This window comes from Molothrus aeneus, chromosome 1 (genome assembly GCF_037042795.1).
Source record: "Molothrus aeneus isolate 106 chromosome 1, BPBGC_Maene_1.0, whole genome shotgun sequence".
Taxonomy (NCBI): domain Eukaryota; kingdom Metazoa; phylum Chordata; class Aves; order Passeriformes; family Icteridae; genus Molothrus; species Molothrus aeneus.
The window spans coordinates 43,927,148-43,934,671 of NC_089646.1; positions in this window are offsets into that span (position 1 = coordinate 43,927,148).

A 7,524-nucleotide genomic window follows, 5' to 3' on the forward strand; every position below is an offset into this window, starting at 1 on the left:
TAAATATCTTGAATCCATTAATAGAGTGGAGATAGTCTGGCCAGAATACACAAAAAATTAGCATGTAATGATTCACTAAACAAATTTATTCACTATAGTCATTGCTCAAAAATTCTCAGGAAATATTTCAGGAAATTACCATATTTAATTGCAAAAGGTAATTTGGCAGAGGAAGTGGCTGGTTGTATCTGATGAGGTTTTTTTCCCCATTCACAATACTAATACAGTCATGGAAGATAATGAAAAATACTTCATGTTTATATTGTGGTGCTTAATAATCTAAGATTTGTGGAAATTAATCCCCCTCCTTCACAAACCAAACTGTGTAACTGATCAGATAAATAAATGAAAAAAATTATAATATACCAAAATTTTACAATAATAATTACATAAATATTAGCCTTTAAGTTTAAAACAAAGGCTTTATTTTGTTTCAATCCTCACATTTTTGCTGAAGTAGAAGCTAGAGGGTATTTAGGCATTTTCCACCAAATCCAGCATCACTACTTTCATTAGCAATCCTGAATGCTGAAAACACATATAGACCACAAAAGAGGTTACAACCAAACCTGATACTCCAATAAAAATGTTTTCCATATTGTCATATAAAAATTTGACACTTTCCTCTATTTTATCCTAGTAGATAATATATATGGATAGTTCAGAACGAACCTCTTGGGGCCATATCCTATTTTTTTTTTTACTAATTTAGGAAACATTAATTTCATTTTTCCTGCAGGCAGTTTTAAACTCTCTGCTGTGCATGAGTGGAACTTGGGAAAAAGCCAAGGCACACTGATCCACAGGCTGCAGAGTGCAGCACACTGACAGACTGTGCTAAACCACTGTGCACTACCAATTCTCAAGGAATGCAGACAGCCTGGAAGAGCTGACTTTTAACACCAGTGAGCTAAATTAAAGAGAAGAGTGATGCACAGTTTATAGGTCACAATTACACTTAATGCAGACAGCTGCAAAATCCCTGATTTCAGATGTTTCCAACTCTGTCAAAATTCATCTCAACTATTTTTCATTGCTAATCCATATGTTATTAATTTGATTATGCATGCATGAGAGCATTTTATGAAGCCCATAAATGTGACTTTTAAAAAATTAAAATCCAGGAGTGTGACTGAGCTTAGAAGTGTAATTTATAGAGACAACTATTCTACAGGGAGACTCCAGTTTGCAAACATACAGATGTTTCTATAAAAAGCTTAATTGAAGTTTTATGGAGAGGATTTATGTCCCCACTACAAGGAAATAAAGGGGTTATTATTATTATAGGTCAAGTATTATTATTATAGGTAACACAATACAATAGCAGTATTTGAGGGTGGTTTAAACCAGCCTTAAGTTCCTCCACATCTCAGTGACCATAGGCTGAAACATAGGAAATGAATAAAGCTCAGCATATTTGGGAAGGAGGTAAATCTGTGAGCTCTCCCTGTGCTCCTTTTGCCACTCAGGAAGATTTCAGCATGGATTGACTCAACATTTCAACAGACTTTTCCAAATCCCGTTAAAACAGGAGCAAATGTGTTAACTCCTCTCCACTTAGTCTGAACTGCATACTTGTAGAGGGACTATTAACAGGTTTGCCATGTTTTTGGAGAATGCCATATGCTAAGAATGCACCTCGCTTTTTGTCTTACCTTTAGGTGTTCCCTGCGTTCTCCTCAGTGTGGTTCACTTTATAAAAGAACTCTTCCCACACTGTGATATGACTGTGGTCCAACATTTCTCTTTAAATTCCATCAGCATGACCAACTGAGTCTCCTGATCTCTACCAAAAGAAAACAATCCTTAATACTACAAACAAAATTTATAGAAACACAGCCTCATTCTTCATGAATATTTGCTTTATCACCTGGTAAAACCTAAATGCAATATGAAACCAGTAGAATTTTTCAAGAACTTCCTTCCGAAGAGACTTTGTCAGAATTAATTCAACTAAGCAATTATAGTTAAAGTGTTTTGAAGGGCTAAAGCCTTGATTTCCAGCAAAATTGGAAAATACCAAGGAGTGTTGCCCTCTTTTGAAGAATGAGACAAGAACTTCCAGAATCGGTGACAGAAGCAATACTTCAAATGGAGACGCCTAAAAGGAGGAGTCATTCCACTTTCCTTAGACTTTATTTTACTTAAGAAGCAATGAATCATTTTACACAAACAGATCTCAGAAGCCACAAGAATTAGGATTACGCCTGTTTACTTACCTAAGAGATTTCTTCTTCTTTTCTCTGCCTTTTACATGCACAAATATTCCATCTCTACATAGAAGGAAGATGAGACTTCTGGAAAATTTGGATTGTGAATCTAGACCTAAAAGGGGCCTAGAAACAGCCAGGCTAGCTACCATGAAGACCTTGCAACAACTGGTTGACCCAACAAGGACTTCAGATATTCTTTCCAAAAAGACAGCAAAGCCAAGTGTTAATTTTAGTAGAAAAATAATTTTTGGTTTCAAATAGCTTTTTTAACACCTTCCTTTTGTTACATTACCTTGATCGTATATTCTGATCTGATCTGTTCTCCTGGGAAATCTGTAAGCAGATGCTGCTCTTGACATGAACAAAAAAAATGGCAATACAAAATAAAAAAATCAGAGCTGCATTAAAATATGCAGAATAAGTTGGGCAATCCTTCACTAGTTATGTTTTCTAATATTGCGATTGTAAAAAACAGCTTGTGTCCTTACTACAAAAGCTGGATCAGAAGAATCAGATGCAACGAATTTCTGAAAATAGTGGATATGTCTTTGCTTGAAGAAGCAAAGGTTTCTTTTTTGTTTGTTTTCTCACAGTGGATAGGACCTTTTGTCAACAGTCTTATTGCCCACAGATCATTTTAAAGAGAAATAGAGTAACAGCTAAGGTGCAGAAAATTTCGCCATTCTGGCTTCCTTTCCTCAGATCAGGCTTTTAAAATGGATGCTAAATCTGAAAAATATATTCTCTACAGCATAAGCAGATAACTGCCACTCTACAAGATAAAAATGAATCAAAATAATAAAAAGATCCCTTTTCCATTCAACAAGAATCTAAGTTGCATAATTCTCACTGTAAATGGCCTATTCTCTTCTCAACAGATCCCAATTTCTGTTCTTAAGTCACCACAGGAAATATAGTTCACCAGGAAAGCTGTAGTTAGATTTCCAGTCAAAAAATAAAACTCCTTTTACCATAGCATCTAAACAATGGTAGAAATGTTTTCTGACAACGTGAGACAACCAGTTCTACCTGCTTCTTAATGCAAAGAAGAGCAAGCTTGTTTATTCTGTATTACCCTAATGTCCCATAATGGACACCAGAAGAAAGTCTTCCCAGGTCTGGCAGCCCTCACAGGAAAGTTAGTGCAAGCTCTTAATTTATTCATCTCAAAATCACGCTGATCATCACACCTCCCTTCCCAAGAAGTAATTAAAAAAAACCTGCTAGACGAAAGCAAACAGAAAGGAAAAGCCAAGACTCCATCTTTATCAGTGTTAGACTTCTAACAGATTGTAGCCTTGGCTGTCAAAACCAAATTTCTAGGCACTTTCTCTTCTCAACCTGTTCCTGTTTCTTCTTTTTTTTGAACTGGTGCCAAATTGTGATGCTTGAGTTGCTTTTAACGTTTTGTTTGCCAGATGTTTAGAAGTGAAAGTTCAAGAGCTGTAAAGGGTAAGTTTCATGCTTCTCCCATCCAAATTAAGGGTAACTTTTCTGTTAGTTTTCTGAATTGGACAATGCTGACATAGAAAATGTGATAGGGACCTGGGACATTCTTTATTATTCTCTTTAGTCTCCAATTCCCAGCTCCTCCCCTCCTTCCTAACCCAAATCCATGTCCCAAAAACTTTCAAAGTTGCATGAAGATACTTTGTCCCAGAGATTTGCCTGGTTTGGGGGATCATGGACCTGGATAGACCCTGGCCTCAGCACTTCAGTTCAGTTATGGAAGTGCATCCTATGTGAGGTCACTGCTTATGCTACAACAATGTAAGGTCTCCCTTTTTACATGTTCAGACAATGTCTTCTTCCATGCTACGTGCCCCAGTGTATATACCTTGAATAACCTAATTTCTGCTGAGCAAAAATAAATTTCAAATTCAATTTACAAATTAAGACATTTCTAAATTATTTTATTCCCCCTATCCCTATTGAACAGAAACCCCATCACACGCATTCTTTGTAATGTTTTTTGTTCTTAAGACTATCACTGTAGAAATACAGAAAGGAAGATTTCCTTTATAACCTCACTAATTCAGAGGGAAAATAAGCATCAGTGTTTATAAAGGCTGGAACATAAAGCCCAGATATATTGTAGGAATATAAATTGGGCTGTCAGTGAATGAATAATAAACTGCTCTAAATTATGTTTTCCTACAACTTCACCAGCTGACTTAATTTGAAAAATCTGTCTTACAGTCTTTTGCAGGCATGAAGTCATAAACAGGTTCATTTCAGTTCCTCTTAAAGAAGTGAGTCAAAATGAGTAAAAACAGTTTGACTTTGCAATTATTTAGATTACTTATTTTTTAAATATGTTGCAAAACCAGAATCACCTGGATATGCAACTCCCACTCTTCTTTCACAAGCAATGGCTAGACAGACAGTCATATTTTAAAGAAGACTTGCTTCAATAACCTGAATAGTCGTAGATGCTGTAATATAGCTGGATATAACTTGTGATCACTATTTTTCCTTTCATATGCTGAAGCAGTGTCAGAAAAATGGGGAATGAACAACAGAAAAGCAACAGTAATTTTGTGTTGCCTGGGAAGGTGGCACTGAACAGCCTGAACTATCATTTTCATCAGTTTCATCACAAGTTTCTCCTTGGCTTATTTACTGAGCTGACTATCAAAAATGAATGAAAGAAGAAAAACCCAAAACAACCCATACTCTGATCAAATGAATCAACTAATTTAGATTTGTTTCATAGTAGTACTAGAAGTAGGTTTTTCGTCTTTTTATTTAATGTTCATAGTACTTACCCAAGAAGTGGCAGACACAAGTTCAAATCCTTCCTTTAGCAAATGGATTTGTCTCCATCTCTTCCAGAAAATAAAATCACCACCAAACTGCAGAGTTTCAGAGGGGAAAGAGAAGATGAATAGTGCTTTCTGTCTCTTTCTTATTTGCAGTGCACTTTGTTTTTTTACAAAACCCTACAAATTAGGTTTCCTTTGTCTCAGGCAAACATCTTAATCTCATAAGATCAAGAAAAAATTCTCTGAGTGCCCTGTAACCAGGTGCATATTACAAACTTGGGATAACTAAGAAATTATTAGAAAACAGTAAATAGACAGTGAGTAGACACTTTCTTCCCCCCACGTGACTTAGATTAGTAATTTTGGGTTTAGGACATTTTTCTCTATAGTCTAAAATACAGTTTCATGTTCTGTCAGCAGTACAAGTAGGTGAATTCTTTCTGTGTCACAAATTAACTCCCTGGTCCCTTCCCATTCCCCACAATTGGGTGAAATACCCCTCCACACAGGACTGTGAGACAGTCTTGTTTTCCTCATGCTTCAGAATGGTGCTTGGAAAATGTGTCACTTTGTTTACTGAAACAAAATCTTTTCCCTTTTTCAGCCCAAAAACAAAACCAAAAAAAACTTGGAAAAAAGGATTGGCGATAAATCCAAGCCATGCTAAGTGCTGATCTGCACACGCAGTCCGTAGCAGGACCTGAGCTGTTTCCCTGTGTAAGCAGCTTGGTTCATGAGTGCTGGCAGCAGTTTCATACCTGGTGCTTTGACTGCAGTGACTTCCACCCTTTCAGGGTGTAGGCTGTGCTTCACAAGCAGCAGTGGTTACCTCAGGTAACCCTTGTGTACAATAAAGCACAGGCTTTTCTGTAACCAGCCACTTCAAAGCAAATCAAGGCTTCAGCAAGCCTTTAAGATGGGTACGTGCACTTAAAATTTATAATTGTGTTTAATGCTACTTAATGCCATAATAGCATAATTAGAGATTATGACAATAAGTCAAATTAACATAAGCATGATTTAAATTGTTTAGGTTCACTTGCATTATAATGCTTCAGCAACCATAAATAGATTAGGAAGGACTTTTTTTATTATTATTATTTTGAAGCAACTTCTCCTGAAAAGTGCCAGGATTTAGTTACTGCAGAATATGCTAAGTTTATACCTGCCAAATGCCCAGTAGAAATGGAGATAATTCCAGAAACACAAGGAAATTTCCAAATTGAATACATACTAGAAACATACTTTCAGATTGCATACAGGATTCCTACATGACTATCTTAACCAGTATGGCACATAAATGGGGATTCTTTTCCATTTTGGAATGTGCAAGCATTTGCTTAAGTTGTTGTGGTAACTATTATTTTGAGCACAAAATAATCTCCCTAACAAAGTACACATGCCAAGGGAAGAGTGAAACCACAGAGATCACTACTACTTACCATAGGCTTGGTCTTATGTTGAGGTATCATTTTTTGAGACATTAGCAAAGACTTTCTATAAAATGTCATTGTCATATATTTTTTAACATTCTTGAATTATGCCATTCAGAATCCCCCTTCCTACCCCATTAAAATTGAGTTCAGGTCCTAAAGTGAAGTCATTAGAATGGTTCCATAATAGTGAGACTACAGTGGTCATAGTCACTCATCAATGAAACACAATAAACCAGAAAATCTTATAAAAACTAATCAGTTATGAATTTCCTGGGAAGGTCATAAGAAGGATAAGAAAAGATTCCAAGAACCAACAGTGATCCTTGATCAAATAGCTTAGGAACCACCCATTACATAGATTAAAAAGTAAGACATCCATTTTTGAGTTTTGAGACATATGAAAGTATTCTGAGAGTCTGTTTCATGACCTAAACCCTTAAATAATGGAGGAAGATGATCAGCTCATGTTTGTTTTCAGAAAGACAACATATTTATTTATGAAGTATAGATAACTCTCATGCACCCTTTGCATAGCAAAAATCACACCAGGAGAGATCAAAAAGGAGGGTGGGGACATAACAGTGGAGGAAGAAAGTAGTCCAACTGCTGAAAACTGGGAATGGACTGAGAAGACAGACAGGAAAGTCTGGGAGCTGTCATGCTCCTCCCATCTGGTCCCATCCATGAGACAAAGCGGATACATAAAGACATTCACACAACTCAGAGGGGAGAATACCTGAGGTTTAGTGGGCTTTAGGGCCTTAAAGATGGAATTTCTGGTAAATGGTGAAGCACTTGTAGAAAATGCTGCTGCAGAGAGCTCAGCAGAAGACCCTGAGAGAGGTTTGGGTACGGTAGGAATGGAATGACAATACACAAAGGACCTAAAGTTTTAGCACTTAAAGAAGTCTACTTATAGATCTCTGCAAATGAATTCATTACTCAGAAAGTGCTTATGAAATCAAGTCTACAGGTATCATTCTTCTTATTTTATAGAGAGGAAGTCAGCAGAGACAAGTTGAGCAATCTCCTCAAAGCCACTGAGCTACTGTCAGAAACAGTGTTATTAATCAGTAATAATAAAAATGTGAGATCCAGGACTTGTTCACC